Below are 14,985 nucleotides of genomic sequence, written 5' to 3'. Positions count from 1 at the left end.
GCCCACCCCTCAACCACGTGCACCGCCCCGCTGTGTCACCCCCTCCCGCCCGGCCTCTTCTGGAAAACTGCGTCTGTGCTCCTAGGGGCAGGAAGAAGGGCCAACCGAGCGGGGGTAAGGAATTAGGAAGGCCTGGAGGAGGGGGATTTCTCCTCTGAGTTGGAAGTCGCACCCAGCGGGAGGAGCGATTGTCCCTGCTCCTGTGAGGGTTGGAAAGTTGGCCTCTGCGCTTTGACGCAGGCGAAGTCTTTGGAGACCCCCTGGGAGATGGGCCAGCCGCGGGTACCTGAGGAGTGCCCCAGGTGGTTTCATGTTCACCTCCTTCTAACACCCTCTTTGCTCACACGTTTTTGTTGAGGGCCTACTGTATCCAAAGGCCCCTGCCAGGTCTGTGCTCTGTCAGAAATCCTGATTAAGCACAGGATCCTTATAGAGCTAGCTTGTAAGAGGAGTGATGGCGAACAGCACAGTTGAGAGCCATAAGCCCCACAGGTTGTACTAACAAAGAATAAGGAGGAAATTTGGAAAATATCTATTCCTGAGTAATGATCATCCACCAGATATTTTGCACACATAAACTTTCCTTCACAAATTGTGATACAAGTTTTTAAAGTAGTATTTTGTAGAAAATACAGTGAAGCTCAGTCTGTCTATATAACTCATCCTGGTTTCAGTAGATAAATTCTTACCCTTCTAAACTTGGCCTTTTTTTTTTTTTTTCTGGGAATTGAACCCATGGGTGCTTACCAATGAGCCATATCCCTAATCCTTTTGGGGATTTTATTTAGACACAGGGTTTCACCAAGTTGCTTAAGGCCTTGCTAAGTTGCTGAGTCCGGCTTTGAACTTGCGATTCTCCTGCCTCAGCCTCCCGAGCTGCTAGGATTACAATAGTAGGCCGTGGTCCCAGGCCCCCTTGGTCTATTTTGAAATATCTGTGACCTTTGCATCATGCAAGACTTTATCTCCATTCTTCTTAGAATTGTCACACAATAGCTTGAAAACTCATCTCCTGTGATCTTGGACTTTCCTAATCTGACATCCCCTAAAACGCTGACTGGCTTTCACTTTACCCAGAACTCTTTTTGATAAAGTCATAAATCTTCCACCCCTGATGAGATGCTGCCACAATTTGTCTCCATGGTACAACTACCCTGGCTAGTACAATAGGATACACACTAAAGCTGGAGCCATTGTGTTGCTCAGTGTCAACCATTCATACTTTTGTTTAGGATGTTCCCTCTGCCTGAAAAATGGTCATGTCTCCTAAATACTAAAATTCTACCTACCTCTCAAGGCCCAGTTCAAATCCCACTTGCTTCTAGAAATTGTCCCCAACTCATTTTTGTAATTCATCTTTTCTGCCCATACTTCTGACACTCTTTTGTTACCTTTCTTTCCATCACATGTTCCTACTACACCTACATTATTTCTAAGTCTGTTTTTCCTGCTATAAAGATACAGCTCAAGAACCATCTTAGCTGATATAATTATGTCCCAAATATTTCATCCAATATTATTTGTAGTACATTTGAAATTCAAGCTTATCTCCAGATCCTTATATTTGCTAAATCTAAATCTGGCAGACCTACCTTAATTCCAACACATAGGTTCATAAGGCTGACGGGTATAGCAACTGTAAAATTCTAGCTGACCACCAGTTCTCTTAAGTAATCAGCCACTGTTCTTTCGACATTGGTTGGTTGCTAATGTTCATGTACCTTCAACACACTAATTAGATAAACAGTCAAATCTAAAGGAATCATCATGGGCTGGACCTTAAGATTTTGAGATGTCTTTATAAGAAATGTCTTCAATACCAGAGGATAACTGGCCTAATCTTATCATTTCTCTTCAGAAAGTATTGATTGTGAAACACACTGAGAAAGAAAATAGAAACAAAAGCAGATGTAAAAGCAGAGGGAATAAAGGGAGAAGATGATGCATTAGAGTCTCTCAGGTAATAACCATGAGTGTCAGGATGGTGGGTCTGTACTCCAGAGCCTCACCCCAGCAGTTGAGGTGACCCCCATTTACCAGGTGATTGACATGGTGTTATAGTTTGGATGCATTTTTGTGTTGGATGCTTGGTCTTCAGTGTGGTGGTGGAACCTTTGAGAGGTAGAGCCTAATGGGTCAGGGACAGAGTTGATGAGGTCATTGCAGGCACTGTCCTTAGTTCTCAGGGGGACCCTGGTTCTTTTAAAAGTGACTCATTATAAAAGATCAAGCCTCACCCTGAATTCATCTCTGGCTTCCTGTCTTTCCATGTGATTTTTTTTCCTTCTCTCATGTGTTCCTGCCATAATGCCATCTACTGTGACATGGTGTAGCCAAGGGGAGTCTTACTAGAAGCTGAATCAGTGGGACCTCATATTGGAATCTCTAAAGCTGTGAGCTACACAAATCTCTTTTCTTTATAAAGTATGTCATATATCTAATCTCAGGTATTTTGTTATAGATACAAAAAATGAACTAATACAAATAGCTTCTTTCTTTGTTTTCTTTTGTCATGTTCCTCCCCCCGACCCAGTGGTAGAGATTGAACAGATTGAACATAAGGCCTCTTAGGCAACTGCTCTACTACAGAGCCATACTCCCATCCCCCTTTGTTCTCTTTTTAATATAGCATTCAGGCTTGAACTCTAGCCTTACTTCTCTCTAGGGCTTCTTTTTTGATTCTCAAGAGACTGTTTGAGCCAGATGTGGTGGTGCACACCTGTAATGCCAGTGACTCAGGAGGCTGAGGCAGGAGGATTGTAAATTCAAGACCAGCCTCAGCAACTTACAAAGGCCCTAGACAATTTATGAAGATTCCATCTCAAAATAAAAAATAAAAATGCCTGTGGAGGTGGCTGGCTCAGTGGTTAAGCACTCCTGGGTTCAATTTTTAGTACCAAAAAAAAAAAAAAAGAAGAAGAAGAAGAAGAGGAAGAGAGAGAGAGAGAGATTGTTTGAAATTTTACCCTACATTTCAACCTGGTCATCCTAATTCTCCTGCTCAGACTCTGAAAACACTATTACACTGAACTGAAACCCCCTAGTTCACCTACTTAGTCAACAACTTTTGTTAAATGCAAACTGTATCTATGGCACTGCGCTTGGTCTGTTGGACCTGTACAAATGAACACAGTAACACTTCCTTCAAAAAGCTAAGATGCAGAGGATTAAGGGATTAATTTGGATAAAGTAAGAAAAGAAACTAGTTGGCATGAGATTGTGAAGTGATGGTGGGGGAATTTAAGAACAAGCACCCATATGGCTTCAATCTTGTGAGTTCCTGTGAAGCAAATGATGTGCGAGGAAAAGGGGCTTCAGTTGTTGGAAAACATTAGAAAGTATCACTGTGGGGAATGCCAAAGTGGAATTCCACATATTTCTTTCCCAATATCCCTAAATCAGGGTTGAGTGCTGAAACCTGAAAGGGCCTGTCATCTTTGACATAAAATATAGACTGAGTTTTGCATCATATCAAAGCATAATACTTTATAACTAAAAGCAATGACTGCTGCTCTCCTCCGCTGACCATAAGTTCTATCATAACCAGCTCTGATTTTCTAACCCCTTCTGTTAAAATGAAGACCTCCACTACAAGTAGAAAAAAAAAAAAAGAAGTGGAAGAAGGAAAAGAAGATGAGCTGCATGTTTTATATACCTTGTTTTTTCTAACACTCAAAATAATCTTTGATATAGATATTGTACGAATTGACTATCCCTTATCTAAAATGCTTGGGACCAGTCATATTTTAGATTTCAGATTTTTCAAATTTTATAATATTTGCATATACATAATGAGATTAATTAGGGAATGAGACCCAAGACTAAACACCAAATCCATTTAGGTTTCATATACATCTTAAACACATAGCCTAACGTAACTTTGTGCAATGTTATTAGTATGCCTGTGTTTTGACTGTGACTTGTCACATGAGATCAGGGGTGGAATTTTCCACTTAAGGCATCATGTCAGAGTCCACATTTTTTTTTTTTTTGTTGGTGCTGGGAATTGAACCCAGTCTTGTGCATGCGAGGCAAGCATTCTACCAACTGAGCTATGTCCCCAGCCCAATATTTTTGATTTTCACATTAGGGATACTCAACCTAAATTTTCTTTCACATAAAACCAAGACTCAAAGAGCGGTTACTCAGCTGCTATTTCTTTTTTTTTTTTTTTTTTTTTANCGCTGCCTTTCCCATCCTCCACCATCCCCCCTCAGCTGCTATTTCTGACATGAAGTGGCCCCTCTTTCATTGTACCATTTTGCTCTCTGTAGAGCTTTCTTTCACTAACCCTGTACTATAACTTTTCAATCATTCTTTAGTTGTTATGGATCCAGCTTTTACTTTGAGTTGTCCATAACTGATGTGCCCCATGGGGAGAATTGAGCTTCTCTTTTGTAGGTTGGCCTTCTTTGGCCTTTGGGTACCTCTGAGGATAGTTTTTCCATTGGAAAGAAATGGTAGGAGGGGCTGAGGCTGTAGCTCAGTGGTAAAGTGCTTGCCTTGTATGTGTGAGGCACTGGGTTCAATCCTCAGCACCACATAGACGTCTACAACTAAATAAATATTTGAAAAAAAATAAATAATGATATGAAATTGCCTTCCTTATAGGTTTATAAGATTTAAATTGTGAAGAGTAGATATATAACAATGGAAATGACTGAAGCTTCTCCCTTTTTGTCAGTTCAGCAACTTCTGCTTCATTGGCATAGGGCATAAGTAGAAATGAGTTCAGAAGACAAATTCAACCTACTGAGGTGTTAGCTTATTGATGTATTACTTCTGCCCTTTGTAAAATGTGTCATTTTTTTCTTTCCTGAATGCTGGTATTCAGGGTCTGATTTCAGCTGAGATAGCAATAACCATATATCCTGAGATTGATACAAGCCTGAAAGTTATTGTTTAATTTGGCACATAGTAAATGGTGAGGCATTGCAGATGTAAGCACCAAATCTGGCTAAAAATATATCAGAATACAATGTTACTGATTAATATGTCATTCTTTGCAATTTAAACTGTTGTACCTTTTTTCTCTTCATTTTCTTTTCTTCTATGAAACTACTTTGCAGTATTAATCTAACACTCAGTCTAGTGCAGGATACACATAGACATGGTAGGCAAAGATCTTATTAAGTAAAATCCTGTTGAATGAGCAAAGTGACCCAACAATAGAGAGTGTAGTTCCATTTAAATCTTTATATATATATATAAAGTACGATTTTAGGTAAGACCTGAATATAATTATTTTGAAGCAGCTTTAAAAATGGTGAAACAGATGGCTCTGATTATCTCCAAAAGGAAGGGAAGGATTGGAGAGTTTTGTCATTTCTTGTTTAATAGTTTTGGCATTGCTTATACACACTTAAGTTTTAAATACTCTGGTTTATAAATTCTCAATCCCGTGCTAAACCTTATTTCATTCTCAAATTCTCATCTGACCCCACTTCCCATGCCAACTCTCAAGACTCAGTCTCTTTGTCTGTGACTCATACTGGCTCTTTCAACATTTCATTTCCCGATTATCCCTGAACCCAGATTTCCCAGGATAGAAAGTACAAGGCTGTCCCAGAATTTCTTTTAACGAGAACCATTCCTTCCGCCCCCAGTCCCTAGCTAGTCCTGTTCACTAAGGGAACATTTTATAAACTCAAAAGCATTTTATTTTGGATTGGACCAGGCTGGTTCTCTGAGGACCTAAGCAATGTAGAGAGAAAGATTCTCTAAAGATGAATAAGGTTATTTGGGAATAGCAGAGTTTTGCCAGGGAAGTATGGATACTATAGCAACTATGAGCATGATCATAGGTTGAATCAAGGGGGAGAGGATTACATAAGCTATTTGGAGTGATAGCATCTGATTATAGGGATCAATAACAAAGAAGGCATCCATCCCAGATCAAACAGACAGTTATTGGGGAGAAGTCTGCAGAAGTTGTTTCTATGTAGGATTGCAGGGGCCTTTGTGTAAGGTTGTGGTTCTAGCAGAGTCTTTTGTGAATAGTTAACTGTTGTCAGTCAATCATGCATGAGATCCCCTTCTTTACAACTTCCGGGCTTTATTTACTTTTTAAAATTATATTTTGGCAAAAAGTAACCCCATTTTAATTCTGATAATATTCACAGATAACTATCCAAAGAGTCTTCAATATTTTGTTTCCCAGTCTTCTTGGGCCAGGATAGATATCTTATGCTTCCCCCTGGCAAAGTTCAGTCTCTCTGGTTCTACACTGCCTCCAGAATTTTTTCATACCTCCCGCCTTTGAAATGCAAAGCAGTTCAACTCATATCTCATTTGAGCAAGCAATTGGGGTGCCCCATGCCAAGTAACTATCAAAAATTTCATCTAAATAATGAGCATGCAATATTTTCAAAATATAATAACCATTGTCAACAGAACAACAATTTAAAATGTTTTTTTAAAAGGGACAGGAATCATTTTCTTTTTCAGGAATGTAAGTAGATGTTAAGGAAATGAGGGGAGAGTGATGTCCTCTCCAACCATCCTCACAGAACCCCTGAGTATAGTGACAATCAGAGCATATCTGAATGGACAGATATCAGCATGTTTCCCTTCTACATCGATAGTTTTATTTCTAGACATGCTATGCCTTTTCTTCACCTGTCTCTTCCCTGTTTATGGACTAGCTTTTCATTCTAGAAAGGCAGAAGAGCTAATTTAGGCTTTTCAGAATTTCTTCTTCCTGCCTTTGGGTGTTTGAGGACCTCAAATTTCTTTATCCTTTCCCTTGTCTCTTTGTTTTTGTTTCTCCTTTACCAGTTCTGAACCATCTGGAAATCTCTTCCTCATCTAGATCCTTACTGCCAGTCTCAGCAAGGATCTCAGCAAGGCCTCTAGCACTTACATACCCCACACCCTTGCAGCAAAGTCAAACATAATGTTTTAAGGATCTTCTGAAACTCACACAGATATTAGAGTTTATATTAGAATTCTACCCTCTACTTTTTTCTGCATCTCTGTATCTTTGAATCAATAATCAATTTTTTTATGTGTACGTGTATGTGCGCTGGGGATTGGATCCAGGGCTCAAGCACTCTACTACTGAGCCACATCCCCAACCTACCCTTTGACCCAGCTATCCCACTCCTCGGCTTATACCCAAAAGACTTAAAATCAGCATACTACAAGGACACAGCCATATCAATGTTTATAGCAGCACAATTCACAATAGCTAAACCGTGAACCAACCCAGATGCCCCTCAGTAGATGAATGGATAGGGAAACTGTGGTATATATACACAATGGAACATTACTCAGCATTAAAAGAGAATAAAATCATGGCGTTTGCAGGTAAATGGATGGAGTTAGATAATAAATATAAGGCTAAGTGTATTACTCCAATCCCAAAAAACCAAAGGCTGAATGTTTTCTTTGATATGAGATGCTGACTCATAATGGCGATGGCGGGGAGCATGGGAGGAATGGAGGAACTTTAGATAGGGCAAAGGGGAGAGAGGGAAAGGAGGGGGTAAGGGGGAAGGAATGATGGTGGAATGAGTTAGACATCATTACCCTAAGTACATGTATGAAGACACAAATGGTGTGAAAATACTTTGTGTACAATCAGTGACTTGAAAAATTGTGCTCTATATGTATAATATGAAATGAATTGTATTCTGCTATAGTGTATAACAAAAATAATAAATAAATAATAAAAATGTATGAAAAAAATGTACTTATTTTGACTTTGATGAAGCATTTTCTCATTTGACCATTTAATAATCCAGTGAGCTGAATATTATCGTCAATTTATTCATATACCCTGTAGCCTCCCTAACAACAGGCACCATGTGTGTCTGTCTGTTTAGAATTAGGGTTCATTGTAATGAATCAAGTATCTTTTCACCAGAATACCACCTTCTGTAAGTAGAGACTGCCTGTCGAGTTCACTACTGTATCCTTACACAGGGAATTCACTGTATTTGGCACTTACATATGTACGTGTACACAGATCAATCAATCAATACTAAATAAAATAAACAGACAGGTATATGAACCATTCACTATTTATTAATCACTTATTACATGCTTTTTGTGTGCAGTTTTTTCATATAAACCTCACAACAACCCTGGTGTGCAGATAATTTTATAATCTCAATTTCAGTACGAAAAAGCAGGCACAGAAAGATTAATAACTTGCAGTTGTATAATCTCCATCTTTAATACCATGGCCATCTTGTTCATAAACCTTTTGATCAAGGACTGGAATAACTGAGGAAAGAAGCAAATTATTAAGATCTTATTCTTTGGGTAACATTCACATGTGACCAAAAAAAAAAAAAAGTTGACATTTTATGCCCATTTGGATAAATCTATCTACATACACCTTCCCTAGTCCTCCTTGTCAACAGTTCTTCAATCATTTTTCTTCTACATACATGACCATACAACTTAACTGTTAACCATTACCCATCAATTCCTGTAGTTACATACATCTGACCGTCATTCTTTCCAGGCAGAGAAAATCATCGGGTACATTGCCTGAAGTTCTGTCTACTGGAAGGACTTCCCTTCACACCTATTCTTTAGGATCACCTTGAATGCAACTGTAGTACTACTGCATCTCTCTCTTTTGTGTGGTACTGAACTGCCACACAGTATTCTCTAAAAAGGAAGATGAATTGCTTTTTCTTTTTAAGTTAATAGATCAGAGGAAATAGTGATGATTTGGGGAAAAAAAAAAAAGGTATTACAACAGATGTGAACCTTGAGAGTTTGAGCTATTTGTTCATGAAAATTATTTAGATCTTTAAAAGCTTCCTTTTCCCCCATCTAGGTGCTCCAGCTCTTTTAGAAATTATCGAATCAATCTACAATAATTTTACTTGTTGCCTTAAATTCTTCTGTGCCTGCAACCACTTAGACATGCAAGGTCTCTCTGGGTGGTGCTAGGTAATTTAAGTAGTGTTTTTCCACTGCACTTTATGGACTAATAGTGCCCCATTTGCCATTGGCAGCAGATTCATTAGTGTCTTTAAATCTAGTTAGGGAACTAATTCTAGAATCCTAGTACTAAGATCTTATACTCTGGAATTACTTTTGGTAACAATAATTGTGTTAGGAAGCAGAGTCATGATTCATATTATGAAAATAAGAGATTTTTATAGGAATTAGACTTTACACATTGTGGGAAGAGCTAGGAAAGTGAAGGTGAAGAAAGGAAATTTGGAGAAACAAATACCTGAATCAGCATGTCAGGTGGACATGTTGGATCTTGCAGAGAACTCATGGAACAGAGAGCATTTAATAGCCAACCTGGACTGTGGAGGGGGAGTTAGGGGAGAGCACTGGGGAAGCCAAGACTTTATGAGTTTTAGATTGATGTGGTGACCTGGCTAACAGTTGGAAAGATGAACTGGGCAAGAAATGGAACAGAGTAAAGAAAAACTGGGGAAACACTGGTATGGAAGGAAATTTAGATGATTAGAGTCAAGTAGGCCCTTCCAGTTTCATCACTTACTAATGTGATCTCATAAAGATTAATTAATTTTTGAAACTGCATTTCTCTAGCTTCAAATGTGGATAAAATATCTATCTTTAGGGGCTGCTTTCATGCCTTTTAACATTTTTTGGTAACTCTATTTATTTTCCTGTCCATTTTTAGGATGATGATGAACTCTTTCCATCATAAATTAGAATTAGTTTCAAAACATGATCTCTGACATATTTTAACTATTTGATAGCAAAATTGTAATAATATTATTTTTCAATGTATCTCTCCAATCCAGGTGCTATAGCAACTTTTTGCCCATCACCATCAATTTAAAAAATACATGAATAAGCTCTTCTCTAACAGCCAGAAATTTTACATTGTTCCATTTTCTCCTTGAACTCATATTTCCATTCCATTTCTCCCACAAAATTTTATCCTAACATAATATATTTTTATGCTTGAAGGTCTTTTATTGATAACATTTTATATCTTTCTGTAATAAAAATAGGTATATAAATTGAAATTAATTTTTTATATTCTGTATGACCATGAGACCTGTTATCTTTTTTATCTGAACTAAGATATTATTATAATTATTATTGGCACATTATTAAATAAAGAAACTTATATGTATTATAGAAATTGATAATTAAAACTAAAAAGTTAAGTTTAAATAGAAAAGCACATTTGAAAATGTGTATATAGCTATACATGTGTGTTTGTGTGTATGCATGTGCCTGTATATGTGTGTGTGTGTGTGTGTGTCTTCCTCCTCTGAAAGTAAGAAAGTTTGATTCCATCATCATCAATGTATTTACTTCTTTGATCAATCCTACCTATATGTAACCAACTTCCTATCTCTACCACCTTCATGGCCCCATTCCCACAGCCTCCTCACTCCTTTGGGGTTCTGACGTTCTCCACAGGGCCAGTGTGTAAATGCCTTTACTCTGCTTTTCTACTCTTCTAATTCTGAGATAGGTAGGTAGGTAGATAGATAGATAGACAGGCAGACAGACAAATAGCACATGGAGCTTGTCTTTGTCTTGTGTTGCTGTATAGAATGCCTGAGATTGGGTAATTTATAAAGGATAGAAATTTATTTCTTACAGTTCTGGAAGCTGGGAGGCCTAAGGTAGAGCGGCCCACATCTAGAGAGAGCCTTCTTGCTGCATCATCCCCTTGCAGAAGATGAAGAACAAGAGAACACAGGTTGGAGGAAGAAGGGAAGTAAACTGATTCTTTTCTCAGGAACCCACTCCCACAATAATGGCATTAATCCATTCATAAAGCTAGAGCCCTCATGACCTAATTAAGTCTTAAAGATCTCACCTCTCAACACTGTCCCACTGGGGATTAAGTTTCCAACACACAAACTTTGGAGGATAAATTCAAATCATAGCAGAGCTTCCTACTGAGATTCTCATCTATTAAAATAACCTAGGAACCTTCAGTATTTCCTAGTAACACACTTTGGTTGGTTTTTTCTCAGTATCTTCCTTAGCATCAATGATTTCTTTGACAAGAGTTGGTAGGATGATGAAGAAGTTATATGTCTTTAAAAGAAAATTGTTACCACTGCTCACCTGACTGCACAAACATATCTCATTTTAAAATATTTCAACACAAGGAAAATGCACCATTTCTTATCTCCTACCTTGTTCAGAACAAGATAGCATACACATGACTCTTATCTTTTGTTATAAGTTTGGTTGTGGCATGGAAAAATCGTAAAGTAAAAACAATTGAACTTGACCCCAGACCTATTCTCAGGCAAACTGATTTTAGGAAAAGGTAACAGTTGAAAAGGCAAAAACAGATTTTCTTAAATCTTTCAATGCTTACTAAGTTCTTGGAAAATCTTCATGGCACACATACCTAGTTTAGAAATTATTGGTGTAGGTGCTTGAAAAATTAAGTAGCAATAAATTTTAGTGAATTGATGACTGTGAAAAAATAAAATAATTCATGCAGATAATCCAATAATGTCTACAGGTTACAGTGAGATGAAATATGTTTAAGTGTCATTCATTAATGAGAATGAGTAAGAATTGAGTGTGAATTACACTTCTGTAATAACAACATGTAGTAGAAACTACAAAAGCCACTTAAAAATTATCTTAAATTTTGGCTTGTGTAAATCCAACTTTTCATATTTATATGCTCACCTCTGCCATGTTGTTTTTGATGTTTAATATAAAGTAACCCAACTATTTCAATTTAATATGTAAATTGCTCTCAATCTAAAAGGCAAACAGTATTTTCAGGAATTAGGGTATATATATTTACCCACACAGTTTCATCATTCAGCAAATAGTTGAATACCTACAAGAGCTAAGTATAGAGTCAGGCATAGGCTTAGGGAGTGTCGTAGTGAGCAAAATTTATATAGAGTCCCTGCACCCATGAGGATGCAGTCTAGAATCTAATAGGAAACAAAAGAATTATGATTTAAACAAGAATATGAGATCCACATTCAGAATACAGATTAATTTACCAAAATGAGAGGCTGGATCCAAAGTGTCAGTGTGGCTGTCAGCTACAGAAATTTGAGGACCCATTTTTTAAGGTGGCATCATTGGATCATCCAATCACAAACAGTTTCTGCATCCATCCGTTGGTCTTTTCCCTGATTGAAATCCCTCTGAAGGTGGTTACAATAATGAAGAAGCTTGGATCATGGCTCCAACTCTGGGTATAAGTATCTCCCCAATAAACATAAGGAATGAAGTTCCTTGATGGGAGAAAAAGTGTTCTTTAGTGGGAGAAAAAAGAAAGATAACTGAGGGTAGGAATGTCTGCTACAGTTTTCATCCATGAACCAAAATCTATCTGGTTCATCTTGTTACTAAAATGTCAACTCATTTTTTATTAGTTTTGTGATTAGAGTCTTTGGGCAAAACCCACAGTTCCAGTGACCCCAACAGACTAGGCTCAGACTTTCATCACAATATGCCAATGTAGTACCAAAGAGGTGAGCAGTGGTGAAGGGCAGAAAAGGAACTCTTAATCAGTATGGCCATGCTGGTAAGAACAGATATAGGGGTACAGTGGCCAACGATCTGTGTTCAGGTGGCTGACAGAACTTGGAGGTTTTATAGGAAAAGGGAACAAAGCCAAAGTTTGGAGACTTATATGACTTGGGAGTTTGCATAGCTGGCAATGTACATCGTTTCAGTTTTGCCATGGTCTGCTTGATCATTATCTCAGGACTGATTTTGTGAAGCTTTGGAAAGGTTCAGAGGGCAATTTAAATCTCATAGGATTTGGTCATGTTTAGGGAGGCAGCCTGGGTTCCACCATGGGGTGATTGCTCCCATTTAGGAAGGCAGCCTCATCATGGGGTGGTCTGGTACTTGGGAGTAGTTTTGGTCCCTTGTCATAAAGAGACTTTACCAACCAGGTCTGTCGATCTTGAAAAACAAGGTAACTGCAGAAGAAAGTGACTCATTGAAAAGAAAAGAAAAAAAAATGTTACAAAGGCAGAGAAGAAATGGAGTCAGAGAGGAATAAATTGGAGTTGGTTAAGGCCAGTGACTGGGCCTTCCTTCACTTTCAAATTTTAAACTCTGATTTAACCCTTACAATGTTTCTCTTCCCTTCCCTCTCCCTTCTCCCCTCCCCCACTCCTTTCCTTTTCTCCCTTTTCTGTCCCTCACAAAAGAGCTAGCCATTGCCCAGCTTTTCTTGAGAAAAACCACAACCCATAATCATCTTTACATAAGATTTATTTAAAAACCAGGGATGTAGTATTTTTTACAATTAAAATGTTTTTCATATGTATAAGTACATTGCTATGTGATGCACATATAAACACTATTCACATTGTGCAGCACATAACTTAGGGAAGCTGCTCAATCACAATAGGCACCTGCAATTTGTAGCCTCTACTCTCCTAGCTTAAAAATATTTAGGGTGAAGGAAATGTTCCATAGTAAGTGTAGATGTTTAAAAGGGAAAGGTAACCCAAAGGAATCAGTGGGACCCACCATATAAAATACTGGTTTCCTTTTACTGCACACTCTAGATATGCACTGTTTTATAATCTTTTTTAATTCTCAGAGTGAATAAGTTTTAAAATAATATTAAATAATATTAAAAGCTAAAAACTTTTAAAATATTAAAAGTTTTTAGCTTTTAATTTTTCTTTCTGTTAATAACCATTTCAGTCATTCTGGAGCCTCAGTTTTTGACCTCAATATGGAATCTGTGTACTCATATTGTACTTTCAATATTTATCAATAATTACAAATTTTCTGTGTACTCATATTGTACTTTCAATATTTATCAATAATTACAAATTTCAGATATTAAACTGCTATGACATTCCTTGGTTTGAGGCTCACATTTGAAACCCTAGTTTGTTCTCTCTGTCCATGGCATCTTAATATGCATGGTGTGTCTCTCCTGGTTAGTGGCCAAATTTCCCTCAGGCTTGACTTTTATCTTCCCATAGCAAGTCTGCCCTTATCTGCAGTCACATGGGCATATGGTCAGGCCTCAGTCCAGCTGCTCTAGAACATGCTTATCCCTTGGGGCCACCAACTCCTCACAGTGTGCATCAGTCTCATTTGTCCTTAGTGGTACATGCCTCTCTGATTGTCATCCAGAGGTTCCTCTTTATAGAAGACCTTTGGTCTCAGAAATCTCATTTTTCTTTAATAGCTTTTTAATGATGTGCTATTTAAAATTTGCCAGTGTTTTAGCTTGCCTTTTTTTCTAACATAATTTCTTGTGACTGTGATTGAAAGAATTTTGAAATCAACCATTTCAGAAAACTAACAAACATTGGGAACCCCTTTTCCATCAAAACATAAAGCAATTTAAAATATGTATTATATTCTACATATACATGTATATGTGTATAAGTATAAAATATAATTAATTCAAATCTTTGAAATTATGCTCCCTCAAACATGTAACTTGTGCAATTATTTATGTTACATAGTCAACATTTTAATTCTGACCATTCTGAGCTCTCACAATTTGGTGAAAACCCCATCAAGTTGTTTTCATAAGATATGGTTTAAGACAATCAGACCAAAAGTTTAGAGGAAATAACATTTCATGATGACACATAAGACTTTCAGGTTCTTAAACTCCATGAGTTCTTCATACACCAGAACTAGGAGTGTATTGCTGGATATTTTCTTGGTGAACCCCCTCTCCTTCTGTCTGTCTCAGTCTGTTTGGGGCTGCTACAACAGAATACCAAAGATTGGATAATTTATAGAGAACCAAAATTTATTTCTTATAGTTATGGAGGCTGAGAAGTCCCAGATCAAAGCACTGGCAGCTTTGGTATCTGGTGTGGACCCTGTCTTCAATTTCCCAGATAATACTTCGAATGCTGCATCCTCCAGAGTAGAGAAACTCTGTTCTTCACATAACAGAATAGCAAAAACAGAGAATATGCTCCTGAAAGCCCCCTTTAGGGCTGGGCATATAGCTCAGTGGTAGAGTGCTTGCCTGGCAGGCACAAAGCCCTGGGTTAAATCCCCAGCACCACCAAAAAAAAAAAAAAAAAAAAACTG

The sequence above is a fragment of the Marmota marmota genome, unplaced genomic scaffold, assembly GCF_001458135.2.
Source record: "Marmota marmota marmota unplaced genomic scaffold, marMar, whole genome shotgun sequence".
In the NCBI taxonomy this organism is placed as follows: Eukaryota; Metazoa; Chordata; class Mammalia; order Rodentia; family Sciuridae; genus Marmota; species Marmota marmota.
Note: the sequence above shows the minus strand (reverse complement) of the source record.